Genomic DNA, 17790 nt, shown 5'->3' on the forward strand with positions numbered 1-17790 from the left:
GCGTATTCTGTTGCAGCCTTGTCTGTCGGGTTGACTTGGCTGTCGTTCTCAAGCATTAAGAACTTTTTTTTTTTTTTGGTTTTTCGAGACAGAGTTTCTCTGTGTAGCTTTGCACCTTTCCTGGATCTCACTCTGTAGACCAGGCTGGCCTCGAACTTACAGAGATCTGCCTGGTTCTGCCTCCCGAGTGCTGGGATTAAAGGCGTGCGCCACCACCACCCGGCAGCATTAAGAACTTTAAAAGTTATTTTCACCAATTCCTGTAGGAGAGTTTGGGGATACTCCTCAGCCTTTTAAATTTTTTTTCTAGTATCTGGTGCTGACTGAGAAATGAAATGGGTGGGGAGGCAGGAGTCTGGTGAGACCGAGTATGAGAAGAGACCAGGGAAGATTTGGGGGTGTTAGTCCAGTGTGTAGGTTGAGTCATTGGGAGATGGGGGGGAGCAGTTAGGAGAGGGGAGGACAGGAAGGAGGGTAAGGAGGAAGAATTTGGTCTTAGATTTTGTGGCCCTGGAGGAGGGGGTTGGGTAGGTAGAGTTTGGGGGATGTGGGGGAGGGGTCAGTGTCTCCAGCAGTGAATGGACTGGTGCTGTGAGAAATTGGCCCCTGTAGGGAGGGTGGGAACAGAGAACCCCAAAACTGTGGACATAGGGCAATTCTGTGCAGTTATATCAGATAGCCCCAATTTGAATAAATTTTTTAAAAGGCCCTGCAGGGGTGTTTGGGGATCAGGCTTTGAATGGCAAGTGCCATTTCTCAAGTCTATGCCGGGGACCCAAAGCCTAGCACAGTGCATCCATTGTGGTAAGTCTTGGGCCAAAAAAACGGGGGGGGGGGGGTGTATGGGAAATTCCCTTCAACAGAATGTCTTCTGGAGAAGGGGTCCCATGGAACAAAGGCAGCCCTTTGCTCTGGAACAGGTTGGGGGCCTGGCGCAGCCGCATCTTCGGCAGGACACCCCAGAAGATGAAGAGGCCCTGGGCCTCCTAGGCAGTGACTTGAAAAGGAAACTTCCCTAGCTGGGAGCCAATCTCAGTCTGGTGGAGAGCAGGTGTAGGGGAGAGGGATGTTTTCCCACCACATGGCCCTGGGCCATTAGGGAAAAATCAGTCCCCCTTGGTGGAACCTCCAGATGATAAGTTTTTTCACCTTGAAGGCCTCTCCACCAATACAGCAATCCAAATTAAACTGAATCGGACTGAATTGGAAAAGCCCAGGTTTAATGCGTAAAGTGTTCCTAGGTGATTCCCCAGCCCCTTGGAGAATGGGACAAGAGACCAGAAGAACCACATGTCTGTTTTCTGGGATGCAGCTTATATACCCTGTGGGAGTCGTTCTGAGCCTCTCTGGGGGAGGAGCTGTGTTTGGCGGGCTTTGAAGGGGCGGGTTTTGGGAAAGAGGTGAGGGAGGGGAGTTGAGGTGGATCTTTCACCAGAACATTCCAGACTCTTTGGGTATAGGGATGCCAGAGTGCCAGGGGTTGAGGTGGAGCTCCCACCCAAACAGAGCACTGGATGCTCTTGTAGAGGACCTAGGTTTGGTTCTCAGCACCCACATGGCAGCTCACAGACACCTGTAACTCCATCTCCAGGGGACCTGACACTCTCTTCTGATGTCCACAAGCAACTGCAGTCATGTGCACATACAATTAAAAATAAAACTTGCTGGGCTTGCTGCCTGTCTTAGGGTTTTTATTGCTGTGAAGAGACACTAGGGTAAAAGGGCCAGCCAAAGAAACCCACCCTGACCCTAAGACCCGAGCCAGTGAAAGAAACACTTTAGCCCTGAACCCAGAACCCAAGAAATACATCCTGATCCTGAAACCAATGCCAAAGAAACACACTTTGGCTCTAGAATCAGAGCCTGTAGATGTAATTCTGAATGGTTTTATTAAATAAGAAACAGAGCTAAATGCAGAGTTAAAAGCCCAAGAGGTCAGAGAGCAGCAGCAGCAGGAAGAGGAGCCCCAGCCAGTCATGTCCAGAATGAGCTCATCCCTCCTGGCTGCCTACAAAAGGAGCCTGTGAGCTCCGTCTGGGGTTGCAGCCATTTTGTGGCCTGTTTGGCAGACCCCAGCATCCTGTGATAAACCGCTTTTGCTGTTTGCTTATGTGAATGGTGATCTCCATTTTGTGGGGTGTTCTGCAGACTCTAACATTTGCATTGGCCAGAACCGCACCAGAGACCCTCACCACATTGAGTGTTTGGGAGGCCGGCTGATAAGCGAGAGCTCTGTGTCTTTGTTGTCTTATGTCTTTGTAACTTGTACCTTTAAAGGCTTGAACCAATCCTGGAGGCCTGGGTGAGCCAGGTGGATGGACTAGTGGTACCCATGCCAGGCGGGCTGAGAGATGTCCTGGACCCACCTGACAGGGACAGGGTCCCACTGGAAATACTGGAAATTGAGGTTGGACAAGCAGGGAGCTCCTGCCAGATGGGGCTTGCATACGGCGAGAGGCCGTCATCCTGATTGTGGTTTCTTTTTTGCGTGCTGATCTGGCACATTGTCTGGTGTGCTGTCTTTCTGTGTTTTTGTCTTGTAATCATTTTTATTCTTCTAGAAGAGATAGGGCAGACAGCCTCGACCCCCCCTAAGCCTTTTGCTGAACCATTTTGAGGACTTCCAGACCCTGGGACTTGTCTGGAAGAGAAAATTAAACTATCTTTTGCAGAAATGAGTGGCTGACTCTAAATGTAGGATGGCCTGAAGAAGGGATGTTCAATCTCCCCACCAACCATCAGGTAAAGGACATAGTCTGTGGGTCACTGGGGCACCTGGATGAGTCTCTTTAATCACTACCTGGCAAATGTTGGTAGAAAAGCCAACTAAATGGCTAAACCTTTCCTGCCACCACCTCAGGCGATAGTTGCGGTAGTGGAAAAGAAGCTGAAACCGGACGTGGAATCCCAGTCCCTGGCCCCTCTTTACCCTGTCTTACCCCCTCAGGAGGAGACCTAGAGGAGGAAATTTTTCTCAACACCTCCCCCCATCAACTTCAAGAGTGTGAAAGGGAGGCTGGGGGAGCCTCAGAAGGGGTCAGGAGTCCTCCTCACACTTGTGCCTGATTCAACAGCACGTCCACTGTGAGCGGTGGCCCTCCCATGCGGACGGCAGGCAGTAGCTGGTTCACTGGCCCTTTGACACAAGCAACCTCTGAAATTGGAAATTGCAGAACCCTAAATTCTCTGAGAAGCCTCCCAAACTAATTGATTTGTTAGAGTCTGTTCTCTTTACCCATCAGCCAACCTGGGACGACTGTTACCAGTCGCTCCAAGTCCTCTTCTCCCTGGAGGAAATGGAGCGAATCCTGGCTGAGGCCCAGAAATTGGTTCTGGGTGATGACGGAAGGCCCACCACAGACCTGGAACTCATCAATGCTGGGTTTCCCTTGACCCAACCTGAATGAGACTACAACACTGAGGAAGGTAGGGAGAGGTTGAAGGTCTATCGCCAGACTCTAATGGGGGGGTTTCCAGGCAGCCACAAAGCAGCCTACAAATTTTTCTAAAGTAAGTCAAGTGTGACAGGGATCTGAAGAGTCACCAGGGGCCTTCTTAGAAAGACGTATAGAAGCCTATAGAACCTACATACCTTTGACTCTGGAAGCACCAGGGAATCAATCTGCACTTAGCCTGGCTTTTGTCAACCAGTTGGCTCCAGACATCTGCTGTAAGCTACAGAGACTGGGTGGATAGAAGAATGGGTGTCATGAGTGAGAAAGAGGCTCACTAGCCAGGTTAGAGGTGGTGTGGAGGGATGCCAGAGTGGTTAGTATAGGTTAGGAGGCTGGTGACAGTCATGAGGCTGAGAGGGGACACAGAAGGCTGGAGAAGAGGTGGAGAGACTGGGAGGGCAAGTCTGTTGTGGGAACTAGGTGTATGGCTGGAGGCTGTGGGAGTGAGCAGGTCTATTGTTGGCTAGACAGGCCCTCAGGAGGCTTGGGGATTCATGATAGAATGGGAGGACATAAGCCTAGGTAGGGTGGTTAGAGGCCAAGGATGACAGAATTCTGGGAAAGGCAGAGGGCTCTGAGGTGGTGGTCACAAGGTTCAAGGGGGATGTCAGGAGGCTAGTGAACAGCAGAAGTCTGTAGAGGACCATAGAATCTAGAATAGAAAGGAGGCTGAGGATGAAGTCTGGAGGCTCCAGAAAGTGAGGGCCTTGGAGGAGAGGGCAGGAGGATTACCAGGCCCAGAGAGCCATAGGTGCACAGGAAGTGAAAGGACAGTAAGTTTGAGAAGGGGGACAGAAAGATTAGGGTGAATGTAAGAGTCTCAGAGGATGCAGAATACTTGTGTGCAGGAGCCTGGGAAGGATGGGAGCTGGAAGCCTTGTGGTGGGCAGAACTGACAGAGAGAGGTTTTCTGTAGAAAGCCAGTGTGTGGCAGAGGGCAAGGACTCTGGTAGTACAGGCCCCTGTGGAGGATGCTGGAAGTTGACTAATGTGATGTGAGCTGAGAAAGTGTACAGTAACAGGGAGACCCCAGAGGACAGGCAGACTCAGGGGCTGGCTAAGATCCTGCTGGCAGCGTCAGCTGACCCCAAAGCAAAAAGACAGGATTTAAGGATATTGGCTTTTGGGAACTTAGCATGTAGGGGGAGGGATGTGAAGCAGAGACCGGGCAGTTGGCCCAATCTACAGAGAGACCAATGTACCTACTTTGAGAAGCTGGGACACTGAAAGAGTGAATGCCTGAGTGATGGGGCTGGGGACTGTGTTGCCCAGATCACGGGGACCCCCAAAAGATCACCATGGAGACTGAATGCTGCATGTCAAAGCAAAGAGGCTTTATTTCAAGCTCCAGAGCTTGGTCCCTCTGTCTGTCTGACACAGCGGTGAGAGCAGAGGGCCCTGAACTCAGGTGGGGCAGAGTTTTTATCATAGCAGAGGTTGGGGTGAGGGGATTTCCAGGGTCCAGGACCCTGATTGGCTGACAATTGTCTAGGGGTATCTATAAAACAAAAATAGGTGTGTGCTAGACTCAAGGTTATCTAGCTGCCTTATCTAATGGTTAGAATGTTTGGGATGTCAGGTACTTCCTCATCCCGGGGTGGATGCCTGGGTGGTATCAGCTTAAGGCTTTTCCTGGATCTGGGTGTTGCCTGCCAGTAAGCCTGTCACAGAAGCTGTGTCTAAGCCCCTAAGCCTGTCATGGCTACTGTGTGGTCAAGTTGTTTTTGGGCTCCTCCACATTCCCTCCTTTACAAGTACCAATAATAGGACTTAATCATGAGTCCTACCTATCCAGGGATGCAAGGGTATTGGGACCTAGGAACCATTAGCTAACAGGTTTTTCTAGGGCAGTGACATCTGTATTTATTGGCGTTTTTAAGGCCCTGTAGTTCTAATCTTTAAGTACAACCAGAGTATGATTTTATATAACACCTCTTTGGTTCTGCACAAAGAAGGTCAAATATCTTATTGCAGAACCATTTTAGTTAATAAATTTATCTATTGACAACTCTGAACCTGTTTTCCTGGTATGTCAGTGGACATTATAGTTGGCTATCTTGCCTCTATGCCAGGGAGTTTCCTTTTGACCCAACATTTCAGCCTTTTCTGAACAGGGAACATGGGATGACGTATTCTAGAACTGCTTCAAACTGGCATTGGGGCACCATTGTCAGGACCCCCCAAAAACTGAAAGGCTAGTCAAAGGCTGGGCAATGGGGCATCTGTCAGATGCATGTGGCTCTCTGACCCAGTAGAGACAGGGAACAATCACGTTGGCTGGGCTGGTCCATGTCAGCTTTTAGCAAGTTCAGAGCAGTGTAGTCAGCAACTGAAGCTTGGAGGTGTCTGCCAGCCAAGTGGAAATCTGTTGAGACAAACTTAAACTAGGCACAGAAGGTAAAATTTATGAACTTATTTGGAACCCTTAGGCCCACCTTCTTAGTAACTGGGAAGAGCAGGTGTCCCAAGAGTAGGAGAGGGAAAAAATACTATCCTTAGGAATAAGCTGTACTTATCTGGGGTCCTGCTAACCTTTGTGAAGTGGATCCAAGTTTTATGACTCTTTTAATCCTCTGAGGCCTATATGACTTATCTTACAAAATGACATAAACGTTTTAGATACATTAGTATTATCAATCTGTACTGACATCCATATCATAGACAAAGCAGGTGATGGGTATCTGCAAAACAGCAGAAGTGGACTCAGACCTTTGAGTCCCAACAAGAACTACAGATTTGGGTTAAAAGCTTGTGCATTTTCCTTCTGTCCAGAGAGCCAAATATAAATTGGACAGAGATTTTTGGCCTGATGAGAAGCACTTCTAGGTTTATAGATGACAACTGAAATAAATCTAAAATGTTGAGCTTGAGACTGAACAGTAAGTGGTCATTGCTCTACCAGCTTATCAGAACTCTATTAAATGCTAAGTTCTGAACTGTTATATCATAGAATGGGAGACCAATCTGAAACACTTTTATAATCTAAATAATTTTTTTTGAGATCCTCAAAGCCTGTAAGCTTTCATATCCTCAGACCTTTGTGATTTATTTAAATTTTTATATCTTCAAACATTTTCTTAAAAACGAGCTAACAAGCTGGCTATAGCCTTATGAAAGGATCTGGTTATCTGATGCTGCTAAGCTGACAAAGTTATAGCTAGCCTAGCCATCAGTACTATCAGAGATCTGAGAAGGATAAATGATATCTGAGTGCAGACCAAGCAGCTTCCAATCCTATAAATGACAGGGACCAGTCCACACCCAGGTCTCCATAGTGTTGGAGGCACCAGTCAGAACAGCATCAATCTTCTTCCGCCATCAGACCCATAAGGCAGAGTATTTTTCCTGTGGAATAGGGACACAGAAGACTGATCTTGATTTGTCCAGGCAAAAGGGTGCAATCAATTCCAGTGTCCTGCTGCTTGTCCACAGTCTGGGCCGGGGGTCCTGGTAGCAGGCATTGCATTGGGGCATCTTGCCCTGTGGTCGGCATTGCCATAATCCAGGAAGAGATGCTGTGGTGCCTTGTACATAATCTTCTTTGGAGACCTTGAGTCATTGTTAGGATCTGGAAGTCTGTCTGATATAATAAGCTTTTAGAACAACATTTAAATGCCATTTTTTGCAGATTTCTGAAGTATGAGGGCTGTCCAGGTATATCTGAATAGACAAGCTTTGTTTCTAGTTACTTATTTTAAGCTCAATCCTGAAAACATATGCAAGGGCCTGAGTAAAGCTTATCCCTGTAATTAATTACATCAATACTTAACGTGACTTTAATTAAAGAAATTGATTACTTATGACTGACTATTTAATCTTCTCTAACAGTCTATGATAAGTAGCCTTTAAAACAATGAAAGCTTATAGGCTTTGAGGATCTCAAAAAAAATTCTTCTGGTATCAAATACAGGTTCAGTAAAGAAACTAAAACAAAATATCAATATAAAACATACATATGATTCAATTTATCTAAATAGCTTGAACTTAACAAATTTAGCAAAGGCAAGGAGACTAGACAAACATTCTTAAGCCTCACTGGTTTTCAACATTTTTTTAAAGACACATTCAAGTGCTACATAAAAGTGTAAGTCCCATTTTATTTTTCCAAGGTGTTTTTTCTTCTGTCTTTATTAAGCCATCTCTCTCTCTTTTTTTGCTTTGCTACTTCTTTTTTTATTTGAAATATTTTTATTTATTTTTAATTATGCGGATGCCAGTTTGTGGGGGGTTGTGCATGAGTTCACATGCTGCAGAGTTCAGATGAGGTCAGAGGTATTTTAAGCCATCTCTTTAAATGGGCTTTGGTAGAGGTCGTGGTGCAGTACCAGCAGGTTTAAATCGTGGTGGGGGTGTTCAGTCCTTGTGGGCTTCACGGTATCGATTCCTGACTACCTTGCTATGAATAGCACAGCTCACACAGTAATGCAGCTTCACATAGAGTTTGAAAGCACATAAGCGTCGAAGACATTTGCTTCAGATATGTCCCTGACAGCAGCGGCCTCTACAATGTTCCCAATGATGAACTTCTTAATGGCCTTGTCTCTGGGCATGCACTGGGTGCAGTTCATACAGCGAATTGGCTGCACATGGTCGCAGCCCTTTTTGGCACGATGATTGTTTCTTCTTTTTTTTGGTCATCAAGACCTGAAAGAGCAGGTTCTCAACTTTTTTAATGCTATTTTATAACTACAGTTTTGCCATTGTTGAATCTCAATGTAAACATCTGACATACAGTTGGTCCTAGGCTACCCCTGTAAAAAGGTTTTTTAATCTCCAAAGGGTCGAGACTCATGGAGTCAGAAGCTGTTCGAAGCCCTTTGCAGGGCTGCTTAGGTTATTGTTTTGCTGCATCACAAGAAATGAACATCTCAGTTTCTGGTTAGTATTTGGTGCTTATGGCTGTGACTCTAATTTTTAGCCTTTTTTCAAAGTCCAAATATTAACAATATAGAGCATTTTATAAACTGAACATGTCCCATAGTCTTATAAATTTAAATATTTTAAAAACTATCCTTAAAATGGTTAAGATCTCTCAAATGTCTTTCTGCAATATAAAATACCTTCTTTTATTTTAAGAGGGAGAAGACATAGCATCACCATAATCTGTATAAAGTAAAACCAAGCTCCATAGTGCAAACAATCCCAAAGTTCAATATCTTGGATTCATTCACAATCCTTTTGGCTCTTTAACTTAGAGGCTTGGATGATTTCTTTGGCCCTACCAAAGAATATATATATGTATATAGCTTGTTCCATTTCGTTATGACTGGTGCTTCTGGTGATCATCACCTGGCACTGTCATTTCCAAAATTGCTAATGTCCACAATTGCAACTGGACTCTCTTTAGAACTCTAGTCCTGCCATACATTTGCAAACCTCAGCTGTTCCCTATGATCCCTTCATGTCTTTAAGACCATTATCATCTTATTACATGGGTAAATCTTAAATTACAAAGTTTATCTGCCAGAGCAAGCCTTGAGGTGCAGCTTTATCAAATACCTTATTTATTAAACACATGTAGCCCTTTATTTAAATTCTCTAGAAGCTTGCTGTTGAATACTTAGTAAAGACATAAGTACTCAGGTGTAAATTTCTAAGTTAGCTTTTGTTAACCTGCATAGATCTTTATAACCTTAGTAAAAGATGGCTGCCTGCCATGTGGTTGCCCATGAGGTCACCAGCCAAGATGGAGGAAAGCCACTTGGTTGCTGCTTAAAGCATGTTTTTCTAAACAATAATCACTTGCACACATATGCACCGTTGGATCCAAGTTACATACATATACGTACAGTTAAAGCTAGCTTACATTCATACATATAGTTAAACCCAAGTCACACATATGTTCACATACACATACATATATACACATAAATATATATATTTCTCTTTTTAACATAACAGTTTTCAGAATCATGAGCTAGTTTTAAAATGAAAACCAACCAGAATTAACTTTTAAATTCAGTATTTGCAGTTATAAGAAACCACAATGAACATAGTTCACATTCCCTCTGATCTTCTACAACCTTCCATAAGACCCCCTGTGACCTTCTATAACCTTCCATAAGACTCCTTCTGACCTTCTATAACCTCCCATGGACCCTCAGTCCATCCAGACATTTATTTCAGACAAATTTCTCTTTCTTTTTTAAACATAGAAACTCTTACCAAAGTCTTTCTTGTTATTTCCCTCAGTAGTTTAGAATATATTATAAAGCTACAATATTTTAAAACAAGAACAGAAATACATGCATATACCATTACAAGAATAACTAAATTTGCATCAGCACTGTACCACAGACAAGAAACTGTTGGTTAGCCTTATAACATAGATGCAGTAGCTTAGCAACCATAGGCAATGACATTCCATTCTGCTCTTAGAACCAAACCTTGATCAGGTTTTAGCCACAGGGCAGGTCTTAGGAGCCCCACCCATCCACATGGGAGATGGAAGAGGACCGCACAGCATGGAGAAAAAAGATCGTTATTAAACCCAGATTCTCAAGTACATGAGAGGACTGAGCCCTCCGACCTTCAGGCCATGTCTCTGCTGTGACCCTGGAGGGGCAGTTCTCCTCCAACCCCCGCCCAGCTCAGGCATGTTCTGAGCTCCTTGAGGCCCTGCTGGCTCCTGCCTGTGCTGTACCACAAAAGCCTCTACCCTGAGGCTCCCTGCACAGGGGCCGGCCTCAAACCCACTGCATGTCCAAACCACCGAGTCCTCATGGTTGCTGCCCAGGCCACACTGCACCATAACAATGAGCCAATGCCTGGGCTGGCCTGCTGCCAGCCAGAGAGAAAGGAGGCAATGGGGCAGGAGCATTCTTAGTCTGTCCCAGCTCAACCAAAGGGCCCCTCCATGCCTTAATGTTGTCCCTCCAGCCCCAAAGGCTGTCCATGCACAGCTTCCATTTAGGAGTCATAACACTCATACAAGCCCAGGCATAAAACACACATACATGTGACCACATTTCTCATACAGTCACACATTCATATAGGTAGGACATTCCAACAGAAAGGTAAACAAACTTTTTAGAACACAGAAGACAATAAAACAGCTCTCCTGGCACCCGGAGAGAAAACCAAAACCAAAAAGATGCCAGCCTCACGCTGGTCCCATGGGAGTGACCCATGTCGTCTATACAAATCAAATACATATACCTGTGTTGTGCCCAGATCGTGACCCCCAGACAGACCACCAAAGATGAGCATGCCGGAATGCAAAAGCAAGGTTTAATTCTGGATATCTAAAAGCAATACAAGCCTAGGCAGGGACTTCGTCCAATACATCCAACGCAGTGGAGGCTGGAGGAAGTCCCTGCCTAGGCTTGTATTGCTTTTAGATATCCAGAATTAAACCTTGCTTTTGCATTCTGGCATGCTCGTTTTTGGTGGTCTCTCTTGGGGTCACGATCTGGGCACAACATTTGGGGGCTCATCTGGGATCCCCAGAGACCCCCCGCCAGGACCCCTAAGAGCTCCAGAGGTCCATCTGCACCGATCGGTAAGAGCGCTCCATTTTCTTGTCTTTGCTTTCCTTTTACTTTCATTTTCTTATCTGAAGCCGGCGGTTGAACCTGACAGGCTCTCACCTTGGCGGACGCGCCTGTAAGGTGACCCTGGAGGAGTTGGGAGATGTCCCAACCCCTTATCAGGACGCAGGGTCCCCACAGGTCCCCCCCTCATCATAGGACGCCTGTGAGGGGTCCTTCTGTTAGGACGCCCGTGAGGGGTCCATCTGTTTTGTGAACTCTGGGGATCAAGAGACTCTGTTGAGTTGTCCCTGTCCCATCCTTACGGTCTTTGGCATAATCGAGGCTCCCTCTCTGGACTCTCGTCTGCCTGGACCATCTGTAGGGCCCTTGTTCTTCCTTTTTGTCTGCCTATCTTGTTCGTCAGTGTGATTTGTTATACCTATAAAATGTATAAATGTGTGAGAACTGTGGCCACATGTATGAATGTTTTATGCCTGAGCTTGTGTATGCGTTGGGACTTGTGGGCCGGATTGCCAGCGGAAGGGATGGAGACCCCTTCGGTGGTTGAACTGGCACAGACTAACCGAACTCCTCCATTGCTTCCCTGCTCTCTCTCTGACCAGAGAGCAGGCAGCAGGCAGCAGAAAGCTTGCAATGAGTCCGGCAGGCAGCAGCTGCACAGCTGCTACTTCGGGGACCCAGGGTGCAGCTGAGAGGGCTAGGTGGCCCATGAGCATCACGGGGCCTAGATGCAGTGGGTTTGGGGCCCCAGCTCACTCAGAGAGCTTTGGAGTAGAGACTTCACAGCACTGCCGTTCTTGTGTACTTGAAAATCTGACGTTAACAGCAATCTTTTGTCCCCATGGTGCACACCTTCCCGTCATCTTCCTCTCCCATGCTGTTGGGTGGGGCTCCCAAGACCTGCCCTGGGGCTAAAACCTGATCAAGGTCTGGCTCCAAGAATGGAATGTCACCAACAGTTTCTTGTCTGTGGTACAGTGCAGTTGCAAATTGAGAGTTATTCTTGTTATGGTATATGCATGTATTTCTGTTCTTGTTTAAAATATTGTAACTTTACAATATATTCTAGATTACTGTGGGAAGTCACAAGAAAGACTTTGGTAAGAGTTTCTGTTTTAAAAGAAAAGAAAAAGCAGAATTTGTCTAAATGTCTGAGGGATCAAAGGAACAGACTGAGGGTACATGGAAGGTAGTAGAATGTCAGAGGGGATGTGATGTAAACTGTTTGTTATGGTTTCTTATACCTGCAAATACTGAATTTAAAAGTTAATTTTGGTTGGTTTTCATTTTAAGAATGGCTAATGGCCGGGCGGTGGTGGCGCACGCCTTTAATCCCAGCACTCGGGAGGCAGAGCCAGGTGGATCTCTGTGAGTTGAAGGCCAGCCTGGTCTCCAAAGCAAGTTCCAGGAAAGGCGCAAAGCTACACAGAGAAACCCTGTCTCGAAAAACCAAAAAAAAAAAAAAAAAAGAATGGCTAATGATTCTGCAAACTGCTTATGTGTGAATGTGGACAGGTATGTGACTTGGAAATGTAAGCAAGCTTTAACTGTATGTATGTATGTATGTATGTATGTATGTATGTAACTTGGATCCAACTGTGTGTATGTGTGCAAGTAATTATTGTTTAGAAAAACGTGCTTTAAACATCAACCATGTGGCTTCCTCCATCTTGACTGGTGACCTCATGGGCAGCCGTGTGGCTGGCAGCCATCTTTTACTAAGGTTATAAAGATCTACTCAGGTTAACACCTAAGTACTGATGTCTTTACCAAGTGTGCAACAGCAAGTTTCTAGAGAATTTAAATAGATGGCAACGTATGTTTAACAAATAAGGTATTTGATAAATATTAAAGCTACACTTCAATGCTTTTATACACAGGGATATACCTTGCTCTGGCAGCTAAACTTTGTAACATAAAGGAATCATAAGAAACAGCTGAGGTTTGCAAATGTATGGCAGGACTAGAGTTCCAAAAAGAGTCTAGTTGCAGTGGTGGACTTTAGCAGTTTTGAAAAATGCTAGTGCCAGGTGATGATCACTGGAAGCACCAGCCATAATAAAATGGAGCAGGCAGGCTAGGTATGTGCTGCCAAAGGTAGGGTCAAAGAAATAATTCAAGTCTCTAATTAAAAATGTTTCTCCTTACCCAAGGTACATTCAGACTTAAGAATGTTGTCTAGCCTCCTTGTATTTGCTAAGTTTGTTAAGCTTAAGTTATTTAGATAAACTGATACATATATGTTTTATATGGATATTTTGTTTTGGTTTCTTTACTGAAGATTTGATGCTAGAGTTTTTAGGCTACTTATTGTAGACTGTTAGAAAACATAAATAGTCAGTCATAAGTAATCAAGTTTTTTTAATTGTAGTCAGGGTAAGTAAGTACTGATGTAATATTACAGGGATAAGTTTACTCATTTACTCAGTCCCTTGCATATGTTTTCAGGGTTGAGCTTGAAACAAGTAATTAGAAACAAAGTTTGTCTATTCAGATATACCTGGACAGCCCTCATACTTCAGAAATCTGCAGAATATGGCATTTAAATGTTGTTCTAAAAGCTTATTATATCAGACAGGCTTCCAAATCCTAGCAGTGACCCAAGGTCTCCGAATAAGATTACATACGAGGCACCACAACGTCTCTGCCTGGATTATGGCTACACTGACCACAGGGCAAGATGCCCCAATGCCTGGCTTACCCGAGAGCTACAGGAGGAGCTGCAGGAAGAGGTGGCGTGTTTGCAGGAGCTGCTGATGACTTAGGGACTCTCAGCCTCTGTTCTAGGAGGTCTGAAGGTAAAAGAGGGCAGTCCTGGAGGTGCTCTGTCAGCTGCATCATCTCCTCCCACCCCAACTTCACCCTCATCTCCTCCTCCATACAATGGGGAGCTGGAGCTCTCCTTCTCCCCCAGTGCTGAGCCCCAGATTGGGCTTGAGGAGGCCACGGAGAGGCTGCAGGAGATGGAGAAGATTATTGCCGAGCTGAATTGGACTTGGGAGGAGAAGCTATGTAAGACAGAAGCCCTGAGAATGGAGAAAACAATCATTGCTGGCTGAGATGGGTGTGGCTGTCTGAGAGGATGGTGGTACTGTTGGTGTCTTCTTTCCAAAAAAAAAAAGAGACTCCCCATCTGGTAAATCTGAATGAGGACCCCTTGATGTCTCAGTGTTTTCTCTACCACATCAAAGATGGTGTCACCAGGTTTGGCCAGGTAGATGTGGACATCAAGTTGACTGGACAGTTCATCTGGGAGCAACACTGTCTCTTCTGAAGCATCCCTCAGCCTGATGGAGAAGTGATGGTCACATTAAGAGGTGATGGGAAGCTTGTGATGGAGCCACTTGTGCTGAAGTCAGGAAACAGGATCATAATGGGCTGGATGGTGAAAGAAGATTGATGCTGTTCCGACTGGTGCATCTAACGCTATGGAGACCTGGGTAGGGTTTGGTCCCTGTAATTTATAGGATTGGAAGCTTCTTGGTCTGTACTCAGATATAGTTTATCCTTCTCAGATTTCTGATAGTACTGATGGCTAGGCTAGTTCTAACTTTGTCAGCATGGCAGCATCAACGAGATCCTTCTGCAAGGCTATAGCTAGCTCTGTTAGCTCACTTTTAGGAAAATGTTCTAAGATATAAAAGTTTAAGTAAGTCATAAAGGTTCAGATATGAGTCTAAAAAAAGGTCTGAGGATAGAAAAGCTTCTAAGCTTTGAGGATCTCAAAAAAAAATAATTTAGGATGAAATATGTTTCAGATTGCTCTCCTGTTCTATGGTTCAGAGCTTAACATTTAGGAGTCCTGATAAGGTAGAGCTGGTAAAGCAATGACTACTTACTGTTCAACCACAAGCTCAACATTTTAGATTTATTTTAGATGTCATCTAAATATATCTAAATGTAAACCTAAAAGTGCTTCTCATCAGGTCAAAAATCCTGTCCAATTTATACCTGGCTTTCTGGACAGAAGAAAAATGCACAAGCTTTTAACTCAAATCTGTAGTTCTTCTTGGGACTCAAATGTATGAGTCCACTTCTGCTGGTTTTTTTTTTTTTTTTTTTTTTTTTTTTGGTTTTTCGAGACAGGGTTTCTCTGTGTAGCTTTGCGTCTCTCCTGGAACTCACTTGGTAGCCCAGGCTGGCCTCGAACTCACAGAGATCCGCCTGTCTCTGCCTCCCGAGTGCTGGGATTAAAGGCGTGCGCCACCACCGCCCGGCCACTTCTGCTGTTTTACAGATACCCATTACCTGCCTTGTCTACAATATGGATTTCAGTACAGATTGGTAATACTAATGTATCTAACTTTCATGTCATTTTGTAAGTAGGCCTTAAAGGATCAAAAGAGTCATAAAAACCTAGACCCACTTCACAGAGGTTGAAAGGACCCCAGATAAGTATTCCTAAAGATGGTATTTTTCCTCTCTCCTGCTCTTGGGACTACTGCTTTTCTCATTACTAAGGGTATAGACCTAAGGGGTCCAAATAAGTTCATAAATTTTAACTTCTGTTCCTAGTTTAAATTTGTCTCAACAGATTTCCACTTGGCTGGCAGACACCTCCAAGCTTCAGTTGCTGACTACACTGCTCCAGATGACTGTGAGCTCCAGACTTGCTAAAAGCTGACGTGGACCAGCCCAGTTAACATGCTTCCCTGTCCCAATGGGGTCAGGCAGCTATATGCTTCTGACAAATGCCCCCTTGCCCAGTCTTTGACTAGCTTTTCAGCCTTTTGGGGGCCCTGACAATGGTGCCCCAATGCCAGCTTGAAGCAGTTTCAGAAGAGAATACGTCGTCCTGTGTTTCCTGTTCAGAAAAGGCTGAAATGCTGGGTCAAAAGAAAACACCCTGGCATAGAGACAAGATGGCTAACTATACATGGCCATTATTAGAGGGATACTTATGAGCTAACTGCCCAAAACCCATGATTGGGTTCCATTAGGCACATGAGAAGGGGGGAATGTGAGACCAAATGCTGTGGGATATTCTGTATGGCAAATGTGTTGCTGATTTGTCAATAAATAAAACACTGATTGGCCATTGGCTAGGCAGGAAGTATAGGCGGGACAAGGAGGAGAATAAAGCTGAGAAGTGGAAGGCTGAGTCAGAGACACTGCCAGCCGCCATGATGAGAAACAGCATGTGAAGATGCCGGTAAGGCACGAGCCATGTGGCAAGCTATAGATTAATGGAAATAGATTAATTTAAGCTGTAAGAACAGTTAGCAAGAAGCCTGCCACGGCCATACAGTTTGTAAGCAATATAAGTCTCTGTGTTTACTTGGTCGGGTTTGAGCGGCTGTGGGACTGGCAGGTGAGAGAGATTTGTCCTGACTGTGGGCCAGGCAGGAAAACTCTAGCTACAACCAAATTGAGTCATCTTAGAAATAAGACCAAATGCTTTTACCCAAAAACTAAGGCCTAAGATTTCTCCTTCTAGGAATAGGCCAATAGTTACTGAAACAAGTCAGTCCAGATTCCAGAAACCAGGAAGTGTAAAAGTACAGAGTCACAAGGTAGTCACGAGGCAATGACTGCCGGACTATAAAATGTTCCAACCCTGGTTTCCAGGGTAACTGACCATAAAAATGCCCCCACCTGAGGGCAGCCAATGAGCAATGGTGGCGGGCAACCATCCCCTTAGAAGTAATTTCTAGAAGTCCCTAGAAGCGAGCCAATCAGAATTTTACCCATACTAGCACCCCTAAATGATATAACCTTGTGATTTTTCCCTTTAAAAACTGAGCTTGCAGATAGGTGGGCACCTCCTCCAGCCTCCACTGCATTGGATGTATTAGACAAAGTCCCTGCCTAGGCTTGTATTGCTTTTAGATATCCAGAATTAAACCTTGCTTTTGCATTCTGGCATGCTCGTCTTTGGTGGTCTGTCTGGGGGTCACGATCTGGGCACAACACCTGCAGGTACTTACAAATTTTGGGCACTTACAAAAGGATATCCAAACAGCCCAAAGGCCCACTTACAAAAGGATATCCAAACCAAACCAAAACCAAACTAAAGTAAACACAGAAAACACAAAAGTAGATCTGGGATGAGCCCCCATGTTGGGCGCCATGTGTAGCTGGAGTTTTCTCCAGTCCCACTCAGACCTGCAGCCACTCAGACCCAAATAAACACACAGACGCCACTTACATTATTTAAACTATTTGGCCTAATGGCTCAGGCTTCTTGCTGTCTAGTTTTTATATCTTAAATTAACCCATTTCTATTAATCTATAAGTTGCCATGTGGCTTGTGGCTTACTGGTACCTTACATCTTACTTCTCATGGCAATGGCAGCTGGCAACATCTCTTGACTCAGCCTTCCACTTCCCAGAATTCTCCTCTCTGCTTATCCTGCCTATCCTATACTTCCTGCCTGGCTACTGGCCAATCAGCATTTTATTTATCAACCAATCAGCAACACATTTTTACAGCATACAGAAAGGGACCCAAAGCACTTCCTGTGAGAATTGAATGACTGAGGGGGATGGAGCTTGGGGCCCCTCCTTGAGCCTTGAGTAACCCTAAAAGTGGAGGGGAGGCCCATTGACCTCCTGATGGACACAGGTGCTGCAAGCTGCAGAAAATGTATGGAATTCAGCTACTATGACAACAGCTATTACTTGGAAAGGTCAAGGACTTTTCCAAAGGTCAAGTCATGGCTTAAGAAGTCTTGGTGATACTTTAGCTTTTGTATATGTATTAGCTGGTTCCTAAAATGATTTTCTTGTGTGCTAAGTATGCTGGAACTCCTAACAGTGAATTGACCTGAAGTTCTTCTCTAGCATCCTGGGCATAGCATTGTTTCTTGTGCAAATGAAGCTCAGACCCTCCTTCCTCTCAC

General features: G+C 45.0%; 1 pseudogene; it reads right to left on the reverse strand.

The window, feature by feature from the left end:
* Positions 1–7745: 7745 nt before the first annotated feature.
* LOC128119428 (40S ribosomal protein S26-like) lies at positions 7746–8080 on the reverse strand (annotated as a pseudogene).
* Between the last annotated feature and the right edge of the window lie 9710 nt (positions 8081–17790).

The sequence above is a fragment of the Peromyscus californicus genome, unplaced genomic scaffold (assembly GCF_007827085.1).
Source record: "Peromyscus californicus insignis strain IS unplaced genomic scaffold, ASM782708v3 Scaffold_23__1_contigs__length_62951481, whole genome shotgun sequence".
Lineage (NCBI taxonomy): Eukaryota > Metazoa > Chordata > Mammalia > Rodentia > Cricetidae > Peromyscus > Peromyscus californicus.